Genomic DNA, 18,704 nt, shown 5'->3' on the forward strand with positions numbered 1-18,704 from the left:
AATGGTGGTAATGGTATAAAGTAAGTAACTTTTGTAGCTGAAGAAAAATACTAAATCGTCTGCTCCTGTTTTTGATAATGACAAAAAATACCATTTGTCAGTGGTGGAGCATCTTTAAAAACTAGTTTTATGACAATATGGTCTATATAGATGCCAGAGTTAATACATGTATGTGTAACATTAATGGTAAACTTATAAGTTATAGGATTCTCCAGTTACATTTTAAAAAAATTAAAGTCCGTTTCGAAAACTTAGTGGGTCTTTAATGATTAAAATTAGCCAACGATAGTTTCATTGTAAAGTTTAAAGAGAGACCGTTACCTATTGTCCACAAATGTAACAGTACGGTTCAACAGACGTCGTTGAAAACTTCATTGAATAACCAGGATGTTGCGATATCCGAGATCTTAATGTGTTTTAGATAAATCAGATGGAAAAGTAAATTTCGCAAATTGATTTTTATTATCCCTTTAGTTTTCTTATCCGTTCTAGCCAAGCACAGATATTCGTTATATCAAAGAGTCTCGAGTTCTCCTCTAACCTTTGGGGCAGACGTCTACAAACACTCCTGAGCTGTATCGAGTTACTGTGTTTCACACTTGAACTTGTAATCCCTTAAAACACCTCTGTGTATTGTTTGGTCTCAGGTTACATATTCAAGACAAGCCGATGCCTTGTTATGTTCTAAACAAAATACGCAGATTCTACACCAGTATAACATTTTTATCGATTTCCTGCTTTACATGGCATGTTTAAGGAAAACACAAGATTTAACTTGGCCCAAAGAACCACGGTAATATTACCGATACTTTGGTGTCTGAAATCTGGCGTTTTATCTGTCTAAATTTGCATATATGTTTTTTTTCAAAATCAGCAAACGGTTTTCAAACAAAACATAGCAAAACCATTATAACTCTTGTCTCTATTGCATATATCTAAAATAGCGAAAACAGTTGATATTACATTTTTTCCTGAAATCTTCTTCCTCGTGTCTAGTGTTAGGGCTACAACCTGTTGGCAAGAATATGGATTGTGTCTCTGTTTAAAAGCCCAGGGAAGGATGCCAAAGGTTAACGTAGCTATATTGATACGATTGCATCAAAGAAAAAGCGATAATATAAGTATGTCCTGGAAAACATTTGCTCTGAAATACTGTTCCAAATAGTGCTAATACCCTTTGCCTTTCATTGTTAATTGATAACAACTAAAATATACATCTGAACAATCAGATATAAAAAAGCAGATCCCGGTCGTTGACAGTGGAATGCGTATGACTTGTTACATATTGTATCATTTGTTTCTTTCACTATTGTTTTATCTATTGTGTTTATATTCAATAGAATGTGAAGACAATGCAGACGGAGTAAATGATAACTCAAAACTTTTTTGTTTAAATATTTATTCGTTGGCAATATCTAATGACAAATGAAAAAAAAAAATAATTGTTCATAACTTCATTGCTTATTATATATATATATGATTCTGAATATTTATATATTTTTAGTTGCAATGCTAGTATGTCAAGATCTAAATTGTGATTGATTGTAATGCCAGCTCCTTGCTTAAACTTTATTTCTTCCTTGGTATTCAGCACATGTATAAAGAATCACAATATCTGATACATCTGTTTGAATTCAAGGATTGTCAAGCGATGTGAAAAGTTGATATTATACACGTAGCTTCTGGAAATCGGCATGGTGCAGGTATACTTTTATTACAATTATAGCTCAATTGGAAGACATAATTAAGTTCTGGTCAAATATCTTTATATTTCATTTGTAATTTATTTCAATAAATTTGTTTCGTTTGTTTTCCTTATAACGTTTTTAAAAGAGGTACATGCAATTTAGAATTTTAGTACAAACATCGTAAACACTAGTTTGTTTATTTATTTTAAATCATTATTAAATTTTTGATTCATGTTTTGTAATCATAGTAAATCGCATTTCAAAAAGCTTTGAACGTGAATATAGAATTATTTAGTTATTCTGTTTTAGGCTGAAGTTTTTGTCCTGTCATACTTATATAGTATAACAACAAATTCTAGGCACACTTCAAGCACTGATTATTAATATGAGCAATGAATTAACACACCCGCATTTCGCTGAATCATTTATAAAGAAAAATTTATCCACCTACTTCTCACATTTTGAATCACAAAAGTTGTGTATCTATGAATTCGCGCAGACATTGGGACCTTGCGGTTTCTTTAAACAACGATGTCACTGTATGCATGTATAAATAAAAGGGATAATGAGATTGGAATTAAAAAGCAATACAAAGAATTACTACAGTGTATAAACTTATTCTTTTATAAAGGTTATGAATACAAACACATTTTTCTTTCGATCTTTAAAACATCTTCAAAGACCAACTGACCGACATTTCGATGATCAATACAAAGTGATATTCTATACCTAATAATTGATAAATCGAATGCGGAAAATACGAATGGGATTTAAGAAACCACAAGATGGTTAAAAGGTCCCAATAAAAAGACCGTGATATGAGTCATACAAGAAATTGGTTTTGTGGTTTATGTATGTTTCACATCTTATTGACCATGGGTCATTTAAGGGCGAATCAGTTGGCATGCGAGGTAAAGAGGAGAAGGTAATGAAGGATGTATGATGAGTAGTTTATCGCTACATAGACTGACCACCAGACACTAAGTTGCTGATAAGACTTTCTCAGCAGAATTCTTTACGAGATTATCTCCCCCTAATTTAAAACTTAGGCTAGAATCAGGCATGTAGTAGAGACAAAAATAATCAAGCCAAATTTTAATGATTCTTTTTAATATTCTAGAGACTGGTGGCCAGTCTAATCGCTTCAGATCGACCAGTTCTAGACTGACCACCAGACCCTATGTTGCTGATAAGACTTTTATCAGCAGATTTCTTTACTAGATTATCTCCCCCTAGTTTAAAACTTTAGAATCAGGCATGTAGTAGAGACAAAATAATCAAGACAAATTTTAATGATTCTTTTTAACTTTTAGAGACAAAATAATCAAGACAAATTTTAATGATTCTTTTTAATATTCTAGAGACTGGTGGCCAGTCTAATCGCTTCAGATCGACCAGTTCTAGACTGACCACCAGACCCTAAGTTGCTGATAAGACTTTTATCAGCAGATTTCTTTACTAGATTATCTCCCCCTAGTTTAAAACTTTAGAATCAGGCATGTAGTAGAGACAAAATATTCAAGATAAATTTTAGTGATTTTTTTTTTTAATTTTCTAGAGACTGGTGGTCAGTGAAGACCAGTTGCAAAACAGTGACGCGAAGGTCAGTTGTACAAATAATTATTTTATTTAGGCGTTCGCTTCCACTATGACAATGAGACAAACACACGAATTGTATTCAGCCTCCGTAACATAGGGACACTCACATACCTCAACACACAAGGCCGGGCGTCCTTAAATGACACTTGCTGTTAATAGGGCTCCACAATGGATGCAAAAATAGCGCAACATCTGGTATAAGGCTGATAGTGGACACATTAACTCCATTATCATACAAAATACATATCACATGGATGGCTGTGCTATAACAAGTCAAGAACAATATTATTATGAATGGAAATGTTATGTATTAAGACAACATCATTGTTATACAATGTCTCGTGTCAGCGTATTTGACAGGGCTATAAAACACGATTTAAAAAATAACCTTTATAAATGATACAAAACATCCGAAATTGACATTTCATTCTCAGTGATAAGCATAATGACATCATACTGCTTATGTATTGATTTTATTTACTTTTGACGTCATTTGTATATAATAACGGCAGTTCACAACAATAGCATGTTAATATCAACACATCTGGTGACCTATAGGATTCTGTTTACTAACGAGAAAAAATAGGTTCAAGAAAACAATAATTTTCAGTGATTGACGTCATCATATTGCCGATATAGATATATTATAATCGGAGATATTTTAAGATAAAACAATGCATTACGTACACACGAGCAATTAAATTGAGCATTTGGTTGTTTAAGGACTACTGTCCCGAGTACATGGTTAATATTATATAGAAAACAGAAAAATGACCTTTCGGGGAATATATAAAACAGACAATTAATAATGATACAATAATAAATATAAATAAATTTACAGATTTACAGTATGTTTATTGTTATACTGTAAACATTTTTTTTCGAATGCGATTTACTTCGAGATCCAAATAAATTCGCGAAACATTTATCTCATCAAGATTGATACAACTAATTTGCGATTTCTAGAACCGCGAGTTGTCATCTTCGCGAACTTGTTATAAAATTGAAATCGCGAAATTTTATAGCCGCGAAAAAAGTTGGTTTCCAGTATAATCAAAGCCCAAAAGACAAGGGGCACGTTTAGCCTTTAAAAAGTAACACAAAACCGTCAGCATGATGGTTTCAACATTTAAATACGGAGGAATATACGTTAGATGTGGTCAGTAGATGAAAGCCATTCTTTAAGCGAATCACACAGCTAAAAATGTATTATAACAATGATTAAGTGCATCGAGGTAAACCAACAATCTGCCACTTGAGTAAAAAGAAACTTCATACTTTAACAAATTACGTCTGCAATTTGTTTAGGCGTGAATATCAATCAGATGTGGTTCTTTATTGTACAATTGTTCTTATATACACGATGCGTATGTGGCAGTAGACCAACAGCCATGATCTATAAGACTGGATGCCTGAGAACGCGAGACAAACGAGGAAAGTGCAAACTAGAGGCCAGGCTCAGAAGCGGCCGTCGCTGTTATTGTTAATGTAACCTACATTCAGACATATACAAACTACTGCGAATACTTAATCATTGGTTATTTTGAGTGTTGAATAGTTTATATTGGTAAAGAGGTATTTATAGTATGTAGTGTTTTTACTTTATATACCTATATGTATATACATCGTTAGGACACGAGAGCTAGCAGTAGTGTTTAAAACAAAGTGTTTTCTAAATACATGATACACCAGATTTTAGCGCTTAAAACAAAACTGCATTTAAAATACATTTTTTGTAGTAACATCAGTATGGTCTGATCAGACTAGAAAAATACAAATATATATTACCGCATTTTGTGCCGGCCGTGGCCTTTGTATCTATTACAGACCTTTGATTCGGTAAATAGGGTATTATACTAACCTAGTAAAATAAAATTAACAAATGACTATGGGCATAGCCCTAGATCGATATTTTATACTTTACAAAGGCGATATTACACCATATTGACCGCATCATAGGTTTGGTTAATATGAGATATTCTAATGATAAAATAGAAAATGAACGTGTGGACAATGTAACGAAATAATGTTAAACAAATGGAAACACATTACGGGCCAATATCATAACAAGGATGGTATTCGCTGACTTATGGACCATAACAACAATAACACCAAACCCACCCACATAAGGGATAACATTGTGACATTTGACTGGGATGTTTTTGTTTTTTGTTGTTTTTTTTTTTTTTTTTTTTTGTAGGGCGGATGGGATGTCCTTTGTCAACTACTTTGGTGGTTTCAATGCAATTTACTGTAACCAAATATACTCAGTACCTGTTCAATGTGGCCAATCGCAAGTTCCAAAGAACTTTTATAGTGTTAGATCGATAAGTAAAGGTTCTAATAACCCCAGACTTTTGTTGCTAGCTGTTATTACAGGTACGGGTCTGTGTGGGTGGACTTGTGGTAGGTAATGAACGTTTATCCCTTAACTGTGCATGTTTCACTACGGAAAACCCAAATGATAAATTTCATAGCAGTTGGTTATCGTTTATGTTTACACATTCCAGTGTGTAAACACCTACGACGCCTCTGATTGGTCAACTCCAAGATCTCCTGATTCCGATTGGCTCTCAACTTCGGGCAACTTTTCATAGCGCACTGTTTTTATAAATAGTATTGTTTTTACTGTTATAACAGGTATTTGCTCATTAAAAGTATTAAACAAAAGAATATTGGCTCTATATTTAGGCACTTTATTTTATGGCGGAAAGATATCACTACATATTGTATCGTGGTAAGTTTCCCTTAAAGATGCTCCACCGCCAACAAAGCATAAATGATATTCATAAATTGAACAATAATCGGTGTTAAATCGTGTATATATATGCCTAATTAAAACAAAAAATAACATAAAATAATTTATTTTGCCTTTGGTGCATGCGCAATCATTACTTCATTCCATATTAGATATAGTTCCACGGGATTTTTTCGGGATGCAATTAATTATTTTTCATAGTTTTAACTTGAAGTAAAATTAGATGCTCAAACTTTTTAATGGTGGTAATGATGTAAAGTTACCCGAAGAAAATACTAAATCGTCTTCTCTTGTTTTTGATAGTGAAAAAATACCATTTGTCAGCGGTGGAGCATCTTTAATGAAAACGAGAAAATGGTCAACAGGGTATAAATATAGAGTTAAAGTTATGGGATAAAGTCCCCCAACGCAAGGTTGTTGTTTATCGAGTTTATCTAAACTCTCGTTAGTTCATTTTCAAATTTAAAAGACAATCGCTTTTTCAAAATTTGAAAATTAACTAACTCGAAATGATAAACATGATAAACAACAGTCACTTGCTGGGTGTAATCTGTCCGCAAATGTAAGTTGCCAATAGCTCATCAATTTAACTGTATTCCCCTCATACTATGAATTTCAAAGTATTTTCGGTATTGGCCTTTTTTATCACATTGCATAACAGTTAGATATAAAATCTACCACAAGTCAAAGGCGGATGGACAAAACCACCTGGTATTCTAAAAATGTTGCATTTTGATTATATATAATCCACAAGTTTACTTAAGTATTGGAATAAAATGGATTATTCATGCAAAAGTGTTCAAATAAAGCATTGCCAATTGAAACGTAAGATAAAATAGCTACCAAACAATCGATTGGAAGTAAACAAAAAAGTTTCTCAATATATTTCAAACTATACCTTTCCCACTTAAGTAGACGCTTTGTTTACAATGGATCTTATGTAATGTATTCTAGTCTATATACCTGTGCTATGTGAAAATTTCATTGCATAGAAAATTGTTGTAAAAGCTATCGCGTTGATTGAATTTCTACAACGCTGTAGAAGTCGGGATATCGATGGAGACTTTTATACCAGCATGTCGTTAGTTTTACGGCAACGGTAGTAAACTTGTGCAAACACTTACGGCGCTCTTACAAAGGAGACGTTCTATATTTATACGTGGCTATTGTTTAAGCGACCTTAAACGTCCAAAGGTGACCAACGGTTACATTGTTACAAGTATTAGAGATGTTTGTCTAACCCGATTTGTAACTGCACGAGAGAAATCAATTTTTATTTTATCGACAATCTTTCATGGATAATTCAACATTGTTCGCTTAACCAACAAATTTCGAATTTTGAAACTAAAAAAATGATCATCACATACCTTTTTTTCAAAATTTATTGTGAATAATATCTGATGAATTTCGGAAATAACTAGGAATCGGGTAAACAAATCAAATGCGGCAGAGATGAATTATCGGCATGAAATGGGCGTAAAATTAGAATTAAGCTTTAACGATGGAAATAGAGGAGTAACCATTAAATTATAGAATAGCCATAGTTAAGTTATGTTGATCGAGTGTTCTATTTTAAGTTGGGTAAATACTTGAATATCAATACCGCCTGCCTCTTTGAACAGCCCCAAATGGTGAATTCACACCAATAAGCAGAATAGCGGCAATAACTCAATGTTGTCAAGATGCCAGAGTAATTTAGAAGACAAATAGACAGCTGACATTAAGATGTTATATTTGAACAACCATAAAGTCGCTTGACTAAGATGTTTGCTAGACTGAATTTTTCTCCCAATAAATAAATACGAGTATGCTTTTCATTTGATTTGGAGGTAATGTATATAAATACCACCAAGACATCCTATCGTCGACCAGTTTGAAACATTTGCCAATGTAACGGTTAGCACTAACAATTTATAAGGTTTCATTTACCAATTTCCTAAAGAACTCATGCAATAAAAACATACGCGAATTGTATGTTTAATTAACTTGTAACAAATCTTCAAAGTTTAATTTAAATTATTATTGCGAGGGCTAATGGGCAATGATGTAATATTCGAGTAGAGTTTCAAAAAATTTCATAAATGTGCGACAAACATAGAATGAGGTGTGCTGGTTCTGTGTCCCTGCGTGTGTTTCAGTAAGATAACACTATAACAAGGCAGGATTGCCACTATTATAAAACTTCACAAGACCAACATACCGCAGTCTCCCAAAACACATAAACACTTCGCACACGCAACACACCACATACACGGTAGGCCGTCCATGGGTGACCATGGCTGTTGATAGGACGTAAATCAGTTCAGCCAAACCAATATATGTATTATAATCGTATCCACAACTTTACACTAAGCTGAATAAGATAAATTTCATTTTCTCATTTTCTGGGGTTACCAGACAGGTTTTATTTAGCAGACATGACCCACCCATAGAAGTATATACGGGAAGATCAAACGTTTATTTATAGAGATCACTGATCACAAATCACTAGCTTAATCGTCTGTTTATTTACAATGAGGCGATAGTATAAAACTGAATTCACAAGAGAAAAAATTAGGTTCATAGACTTATGTTAAGCTATAAATAAACACATTATAGTGTTTGAGTGGCAGTTTCAATTAAGTTTCTGCCATCTTTTTCTGGCGTTACCCAAATCCTTGCCAGACATCGGGGCAAGGAGAAGAAATGCGGTTAAAATGATCGCTGTGCCCCTCTTAAATTAGAAGTAACGTTTATTTATCGTCTGCTCTGTAAAATGCATGAATCTACTGTAATTGTTATTGAAGGTATTTTAAATTTATCTATTTATCACAAATTCTGTCTGTTATCCAGTGACTTCTTCCGTGTATATTTTGTTTGTAGCAGTATATATGACCTGAAACGTTTTCCATTTACTGCGCCGTACAAGAAATCAAATGTGACATCAAGAAAAACTGTGACGTCAGAGAATAATGACCTGACTTCCAGATTTGGAGTTTGCGTATCAAAATGATTGTCTTTGCGGAATTAGAATATTCTCTTCACATTTTGTAAGTTCATCAGATTGCAGGCTTTTGTATTTAGTGATAATAGGTTGAATTCGAGACCAATAATATTTTATTCAACTTGATTTCTGTTACGAAACGAATATTTTTTTATGTTCACCATCGTTTAAAATGGAAACTGAGTTTATGTTGTATATGCACACGCATACTAATTGCCATATTTAGGATGCATGCAACTAATGTCAAATTTTGAAAATAAAAATCAATATATACACATAGTTATTGTAGCGACGTGGTAAACATGTTGTTCAGATTGGAAATTCTCTTAAAATCACAAGATAGAAATATGATAAAAAAAACTACATTTGGCGATATTGTAAAAGCTGCATTAAAAGTTTCATTCTGTAAGTTTATTCGACAAAGGTAATTAATTAATTAATTAACTAATTATAAATACATATGTATCTATCAGAACTACTCTACTGTCCATCTTAAAACCAATCTGATCTTTTTCGTATATTGGTTATAAACTCATGACCCGTGTTAGTTTTACTAATGATCAAACTATTGCCGATATATCAACAAATCTCTGGTTTTGTATGGTTGAAAAATAAACACCATTTTTCTCTACTCAATCCCTGCACCCTTCCCTTTCCCTACCAAAGCACTGTATAAATAGCACTGAAAATTCTGACATCAGTACTGTCCTATTGCTTATGAGTTATATATATATGGAGACGGATTAATATAAGTACATTGTACTTGTTTCTGTATCCAACCTTTTATGACATGTATATTGTACTGTATCGTTATTGAATCGAATAAAATATTGTTTAAAGGTTATCAAAATTGTAGATACAAATAGTCCGTCTATGCATATTACAGAGATGTGTGGTCTTGTAAATATTTTTTTATTGTTGATAAGCTTGTATTCCAAACAATGCGTCGTTTTATCTATAACGTCACCCTCGATCTTCCAGGGGTTACTATACTTGTCGTTACAGTGAATATGCACACAGTGATAGTAACCCCTCGTTTATTGAAGATGCTATAAAATGCGATGTTAAGCTTGAATAAAAAACGCACTAGATCAGATAAATCTTATATACATTGGGTAAGTTTTCCTCTTTTTAATGTCATTTAGATACCAAATGAGTTATCGCTATTGAAAATAGATTTTGAGGTATGCACATTACAAATGCTAATGTAATACATCCATTTGGATGTGTTTAAAAGTGAAAAAAAAACTTTTAATATCATATGTTATTTAAAAAGTAGAATATTAAAGCAAACTGAGATATTTGAACATTTCTTTAGGCCAAAAGACTGATGAATAATGCGCCCTATCTTACAGTTTTTATTATCGGTCTTTCATAAAAATGAGAGAGATGAACAATTAAAAATGTCACTTGTACTAGAAAAAAATCCAAAAACAACTATAAAACCTCAACCATGATAATAATGAGAGCTAGTTATAAAGTTTAAGACAAAAGGAAAGTACACGTGATACGCTCGTAATTAGCACTGTACAAACGATAGTTAACAACTGTAATGTCCATAAAGTGCTCACAAATAATGGCAGAGGTTGGAATGCCAAAAGCTATAAAATTCTTCTCGAAGTTCGTTGTCTCACACGTATAGAAGTCATTACGAATACAACTGTAGAGATATCAAGAGAAGAAAACATATGTATTCTCCCTAGAGACATATACAATCGTCAGGACAGATTAATTAAGAAACAAAAATATAAATCCGGATTGTATGTCGTCTGCTCAGCGAATCTGATATAACAACTTCATTATACTATGTTTGACAGTTTTCCCGTCGCAATATGGGGGCGATGAACTCGACTTTTGCGTGAATGGCAATTTTATAAAATATATTTTGTATTATATCATAAACACAAAAATATATTCATTGTATTTGGTGTACAGAGGTAATCGATATCACGTGATCTATTGATTGTTATTGTATAGATTTGACAAGACATTTAATTACTTAGAATATGTTAAAAACGCGGACACGAGGGATCTCCTTGTCACATACCAATGGTATTGTTAGAAAACAGTTCAGTCCCTTTATGATTTTTCTTAAGGGGAACTAAAACACACAGATATTAGAAATTCAACTAGACTCGTAATAATGCAAACAATGAAAGATATCGGCGCGCGAACATATTGTATAATACCGGATTAAGAAATTTTAGCTGTTTAAGAAAACGAGAACGTGTAAAATGTGTATAAAAATCAACCCTGAGCTAGGGAACAGTAACATATTTTAAGAGTCAATTGACTTTACAGAGGTATTTTAATTGTACACACATTTCTCTTAATTTTGTATCATGAAGGAATTCGCTAAACGGTAGCTAAAAGAATCATTATTTGTATAAACCTAACCTCGGAAATGTTATATAAAATAACAGCCAAGAAAATGTACTTTTCCGCCAAATGTTGATAGAGGTATGCGGCCAGGGGTATGTTCAGGTGTAATAAGTGTTGACTAAAACCTGGGTATACTTAGGGTCAGTAGGGGAATAAATAATTGTTGATCGGACGAGAATTGTCTGTAAATATTTACACCTCGCGTATAAATTTCAATGGCAAAATTCCTTGTCGACTAAGGTAAAAAGAAAGTGATACACCATATTATGCCCAGTGTATGTTTACCTAGCTATAAACTATTTCCTGTCTCTCACACCACAAACTTTAAACATGTATAGGCATGCATTACACCTGCATGGATAATTATCATATTTTATTATGATCCTTATTGCAATATGTTATTTTAAGTAAGCAGCTGACGTGATAACCCGATGCAAGGAATCGGGGCTAAAAAATGGCACTGATGCACATGCAAGCATACATACGATATTAAATGATAAAAAAGGGTTTTGTCTATTTGTGTTTCGTTATTCATGCCATGTAATGCAGAAATTTCTCTGTCGCAAGTTATTCCATCCGAAGTCACACTTCCGGTTGGACGCACAGCAGGAATCTAAGAAAACATTGCAATAGTTTGTGCAGTTCCGGAAGAACTGAATAACACGGATGACATATATTTTAAAATTGTTGACTAAGGTCAAGGTTTGTTATTTTGACATTGTTATGTATATCATTTTCAGTTTATTCTGCATTTTAAAATTGACTAAATACAGTGTTGTAAAATTACGAACATGGACTCGAACTTTGTACCTTGTTCCTAGATGGAAGCTCGAGCAATGTGACTTTATCTAAACGTTGGCCATGTACTGTAACACAAATATACTTTATCTAAACGTTGGCCATGTACTGTAACACAAATATAGTTAAGTTGGTACATAAATAACAAATTAATGATTTATTGACATTATCGATAACAAGATATTATTGTAAAATATCAAATTGTTTTTCTAATCATAATAAATAAGCCGATAACGAAACCTGACACTGTTCATCGATACAGCTCCTTTATTTGAGTAAACTGAATTTCGTATGTCCTATTGACTTCGTTTAAAAACAGATACGACCAAAAATAAATATAACGATTTGTAAAACATTTGTCTCAAACGAACCAAGCGACCTGTTTTGTTAACGTTGACAAAGCATCACGCCATTTAAGCCCAGATAGCTCTTTTTATTGTAAAAGTATCGCTCTCGTTGATTCAACGACCCCCATTGAAAAGAAAATTATTCAAATACTTTGAATTGTCTGTTTCTCGCTAAATGTTTAGACAGCAAACATAGCGGTGAATGACAATTATGACTTCAAACATAGGTATATATTGAATACACTTCATGCTTTTACGCCAGTTCTCATCTTATGAACGAGTGTTGAGGACGGGCTCAATGCGTTCATTTCGTCGTGTATTACCGAATTTTAGGGATATTAAAATTACCGGCGCAAACTGCAATGTCATTTCTTATTGTCACGGCACAAAACAGGTGTGTTGTAGTCTATAGTTCAAACACACAAATACTTTGAGAAGACCTATTTCAGGCTTTGGTTCCTAACTTAATGTTCAGAAATTTATAGACTATGGTTCATGTCATCGAGTTTTCCATAAAGTGAGAAAAACCAACGCCATTGTCAGGAAATATTGTAATGAAAGTCAGTGTGTTACTGGACATTTGAAGTACAAACTATCCATGGAATTAATTCACATTAAGCAGTAAAAATTATTTCTAAAATAAAAACAATAAGGCAACGAGGTTGAATAGGAGACATTATTAGTAATGATTTACAAGGGAACTATATCCTCGCCGATTAAAATCTGTTGGATTTCCCTGATGACTGGATGATTGCATCAATACTTGAGGTCTGCTTGTGCCTTCACCGTCTCCGTGGTCAATATTGGCATGGAGTTGTAGCAAGCCTGAGATGTGTGGATCGTGGTACAGATACATATGACCACAATCGAATTCATCTAATTACTGTGAAACCATCTCATGTAAGTAATTTCTTCGTCTGTTTTACCAATTATACTTTCGATTAATTTAGAGGTACGCATCTCCTGTGCAACTCGATTCTATTATTCTTCTTCATCTTAAATATGTATAGCATAAAAATATTGTGGTACGATGAAATATTCATTGTCACCTACAACCAAAGTTCAGAGAAGATATGCTTACTAGCAGTGTTATCATAGTACAGTAGTTTTTTTTATTAAATCAGCATATATGCACTCATTTGATTTGCCATTCAATTGTAAATGTGATATACATTTTAAGAAAAGTGTATTGATTGATGATTTGTTTTCATTAAACTTTCTATACTACAGATTCAGAACAAATGGGTTACACGTAATAAAAGTATTTGTATCTGGGCAATGTTCTTGTGGTTAAAATTGATACAATGATTGCTATCCTAAGATTAGCAATAAAGTTTGATTCGCTGGGTGAATACTTATTAAGTTTGGTGGTTTTCTTAAGGTGCTCCAATGTTTTCCGAACAATCTCAGAAGATTATTCAATACACTTATAGCATACAGTAAATGGTTGTCACAAACCCTTAATTCAATGTATATGTGACACATCTGTAAAATACCCAAAAAGAATTAGTTCGGTATGTAAATACGTCTATGTCGGCCATCCAGTACAAAAGCAAAACTAAAAAAAAAGATAAAAGAGACTGTTTTCGGTAATTTGTTTTCGTAATATTAATTATTGTCATTACTATTGAGTTACCGAGGCCCGATGTTACGACTGAGTTACTTACTATCTGTCCCATTCTTGTGTAGATTTATAGTAGCAATGTACACTGACATCGCTAATGCGTTATACCTACATACACCCGGTCGAGAACCATCCGTAATAACCTCGGGGTTAGCGACAAAAATAACACTAGAAAGTCTAGACAAACTCTATTTATAGAATTACAAAAGATTTGTAAGTAATCCCAATGTGAATCACTCCTAGTAAATTATATCGGTGTCTTTGTCCTGGACATGATTTGGGGCTTCGATAAAATCACATGCCCCTAAATTCTTGTTCGTTGATTATGGTTAGGTGTGTGGTTGCTATGGTAACGTGCACTTGGATAACTATCAAGTCAACATGATAGTTCTGCGCTTACTCAGTTTTGTTATAATTGTATCTGTGTACCATTCACAGATATCTGGGTCCCGTAACGCAATTTAAAATGTTGATACAAATTCAAATAATTGATTTACAGAATATATCTGAACTGATTCCTGTACGATGGGTTTTGTTTGTTTCACCGGGGTATTAACTCCAATGCATGTAACACATTCATAATGCATTGACGTTATAATATTTTATGCGGAAGATTAATTTTAAAAATAACGGTCAATGGCCATACGAACAAAGTGGTAACAACCGCATCTCCTTCCTGTTCCAGGTGTAATATTAAAGTGGGGTCAGGCACGATTATATTTACTTGTAACAAGAGAGCAGGAAATTAAAAACAAGCCGTGATTTATTAATAGAATTGTGACATGCTCTTTCGGTCTGTCAATACCCGGCTAGTATGTTATATATTAAACCAGTGAGACGTCGGTATTCAGATAGTCGCTTTCGGATCAACGAGTGTTGTGTACTTTGGGAATCTTTACCTCTGTTTAATTCCAAGGTACTGTATATGTTTTTACTAATTTATCAACCATTCACTGCTTTTGATTATAATACTACCACATGCTCTTCAGGTAGGAGTGACAAGATATATCAATGTCAACTATATAATACTTATATTTATTTTTGTTCATTTATCCGATCAATATGTACTTAATAGGTGTGGTGAGTTTTCAGATATTATTATGATTTGAAAAATAGGCGTTGTTTTCAAATGTCATTAGTTTATACTTTATGGCAAACTTAACAAAAAGCTTGGGATATACTAATGGGATTTAAATGACTGCTCACTGTATTGTGTTGTCTGTTTCTGCATGTTTATGTACTAGGTTTTTACTATGTCGACAACGAATAGTCTTACAAATACTATGACCTATACAAAGATATTGAAATAACGCTGTCAGGTATTCATAAAATTTCGTTGGATCCACTTCTCTGTATTTGGTGATTGCTGTATAATTCGCATATTTTTCATATTCAGAGAGTCGTTTATCTGAACGTATTTGAGATCATCCTATACAAACCAATTAATTGCAAATATATCATCAACCTCTTTTAAGGGTATGGCAATTCTTTGGTGATGTTCTAAAAGTCGTGTACGCGATTAATTTTTGAAAATTAATTAAGATTTAATGCAGTCATATTAAAGTTAAACTAAGACGTACAGGCCATAATACGATTTATGTAAGCATATTCCATGTTATTATATATACCTCTCGATTTTTTCCGAATGGGTATGAATTTTTGGACATTCTTCAGAGGGGTTTCCTGGACAAGGAGCCTTATTATTCGACTTCTTTAGTAAATGATGGTCTTTCATTATCATATCGGTATGTGTGTTCCATTGACGTCATTCGCTTTAGTTATTTATTCAAACACATACATGGACCCGGGTTATTTTGTCAAATATTGTAGCAATGAGTCTTATTCTGGTGAATTTCTTTGTTGCTTGTTATTACTTTTCCTTGTTAATTGAAATAACAATCATACATGATCAGGTGACAATTTCATTGTTAACAAACCTTGGCATATAATATGGACACGCATAATACCTGATATACATGACGCCTATAAAAACTATATTTAGAAAGTTGTATAAATATTGTCTTCTTGATCCTAGTGTAGACTACATTATTAACGGCTCATCTACCATATACTATCGTCTTTATATGCATTTTACGGCAGGTTTCAAACGTATCAATATATCGATCTCCTAATAACCGTGTCCAAATGCCGTGTTCTCATCGTAAGAATGACAATCCTAAACATTTATTGTCGTTTTAATATTATTTATAACTGGACACTGAACATGTGTCTATGTTCGATATAATCCTTTTATCCGTTCTGAGGTTTAATCTTAGGTCAGTTGGCTAACAAAGGCAAAAAAGTAACTTTATGTCCAATTTCACGGCCATATCGTAAATTTTTTCAACCTATTAAATCATTTAAATTTGCAGATAACTGCCGCAAGGTCAGAGTCGTGACCTAAAATATACTTCAATTTCGCTTACATACTAATGAACAATCTAAATCTCATTTTGAAATATCCATTGGCCTATAAAGTCATGCTTACGTGAGGAGTAAAGATTTCCCTAATGGCTAGTTTGCCACAGTTTCTGTTGTTACTTGAAATTGCATAGTACAGATGTACATGTAGTTGTATTTGTATTTTCTTTATCTATATCCCAATACACATATCTATGTTGGTATTGAACATAAATTTCATTTATTATTAAACTAACAGGTAATTTGGCGCTTATCTGGTTTTTTATTCGAGTAATTTATAGTTGAAGACCACTGAAGGATTTATAGAAATGTTTTTAACGAGACATAACTACTCCCGCTCGTTTTGCATCTTGTCTATATATTGTCTTAAAAGACATCTTAAGCCAAATTACACTTTAATTAGAAAGAAAAATGAAATATATTCAACCTAGCTGAGAGCATTGCAGACGAAGGCGCATGTAATTTCCGTGAATCTTGACATCTGGTTCATGTCTGTTAATGAAGACGTGTTTGTCACTATCTGCCATCTGAAACACACGTGGCGAACGCTAGAACGAATATCTTAAATATAAACTTCAAAATCTGAAGTTTAACGAAATCTTTCAGTATCTAACAACATATATCATACTATGTAAACGATAACTTTGATTGTTTACCATAAACTACATACTCCGATACACGCCTTCCGACGCTGATGTGAAGTTCGTTGTTGTGGATCAAGTCCCCTCTGTTTGTGCATCGATGATATACATGCACAAATTGATAATCGTGTCAACCTATCATATATATTTAGATTATGTTGTATTTTAAAATAGGTCATGTATATGCTACTATATAGTTAATTTGTACGTGCATGACTTTCATCATGCCAGATGGTCCATCTTTGTTTTGGGAAATCCAATCTTTTTATCCATTGATAAACATAATTTGGATATCTACGTGACGTAGTAAACAATCCACAGCGTACCATCACTTTTATCTACAAAATGATGATAATATATATATGTAGGACAGATATTCGTATATCGGTCATACTCATAGAAGTTATAGCAGGACTTATTTAAAACATCATGAGTTGCTAATGTAACTATCATTATTATCGCGAGATAATTTTCGCTTAATTTTGCGAATGCGTTCAATTTAAATGCTCGCGAATAACTCGTAAAAGACGTATTCACAAAATGTAATTTAACATGGCAGTCAATGATCGCGAAGTTATGGATTCGCGAATATGTTGAATTCATAAAAGACGCGAAATACATTGTATAATGAAAATGAAGTGATTTACAGAACTCACATATGTCGAAATAAGATTGAACAAAATAGAAGAAAATTGACCACCCTGGTTATTTGAAAGTTGAGATAACCACTGTATTATTTGAGTATCCGAGTTAACGAAGACATACCAGTGACTTCTAACCGAACTTTTAAATCAAGAACCAATAGTGTTACGTTTGGTTCAAATAGCTACCCTATGATAATTGATATTTGAGGAAAGACTTTTCTTTATATTACCATGAACGCTATTTTATTTCGAATATATTTCTATGTACATGTATAACTCATTCAAGTTTGCCTGACTGCGGAATTTTCCTATCATCAATAAGTGATTCTACTTTTGAATAACATCGACATAGAAATGGTACATTATATGCAGCGATAATAACTAACTAAGAAAAAAACAAGATAACAAGTTAAGGTCACATTTGTTGGATTCCTTAATGTAATTATCCTCTGGAATCTCTATTGAACAATTGTATTCTAAAGGATAACACAATTTGATTAAAATCAAGCAAGGTGAGCTAAAAATGTATGATTTAGTATTGTACATTATAAGACAAGATAATCCAATCCAATTACATCTGATTAATACCACTGTTCATGTTTCCAATGGAATATCTATTTGAGAAGATTTTTTTGTAAAAGACAAGCAAGGACGTTCATTTATGTCATTGGGAGAATAAAACGTTTTGTAATTTGAATATCATCTAAATCATCAGCCACCTTATCTGAAAACCTGTTTATGACAGAAAAAATATTTGATCCGGGAGTGTACAGAAAATCAATATCGACTAATTAAAACGCCCCGTTCCTATAGACTTCA

At 33.0% G+C, this 18,704-nt stretch overlaps 1 protein-coding gene across 3 annotated transcripts in view; it reads left to right on the top strand.

Annotated features, from left to right (window-relative positions):
• Positions 1–12,831: 12,831 nt before the first annotated feature.
• LOC138314235 (secretin receptor-like) overlaps positions 12,832–18,704 on the top strand; it is a 37,334-nt gene continuing 31,461 nt past the window's right edge. For 2 of the 3 annotated variants that reach the window (XM_069254461.1, XM_069254465.1), the window contains exon 1: positions 14,979–15,095. The gene's annotated coding sequence lies outside the window, so the exon portion shown is untranslated. Of the gene's footprint in view, positions 13,456–14,978; positions 15,096–18,704 lie in introns of those variants that run through there. The other variant, XM_069254462.1, reaches the window with a different exon arrangement.

The sequence above is a fragment of the Argopecten irradians genome, chromosome 2 (genome assembly GCF_041381155.1).
Source record: "Argopecten irradians isolate NY chromosome 2, Ai_NY, whole genome shotgun sequence".
Taxonomy (NCBI): domain Eukaryota; kingdom Metazoa; phylum Mollusca; class Bivalvia; order Pectinida; family Pectinidae; genus Argopecten; species Argopecten irradians.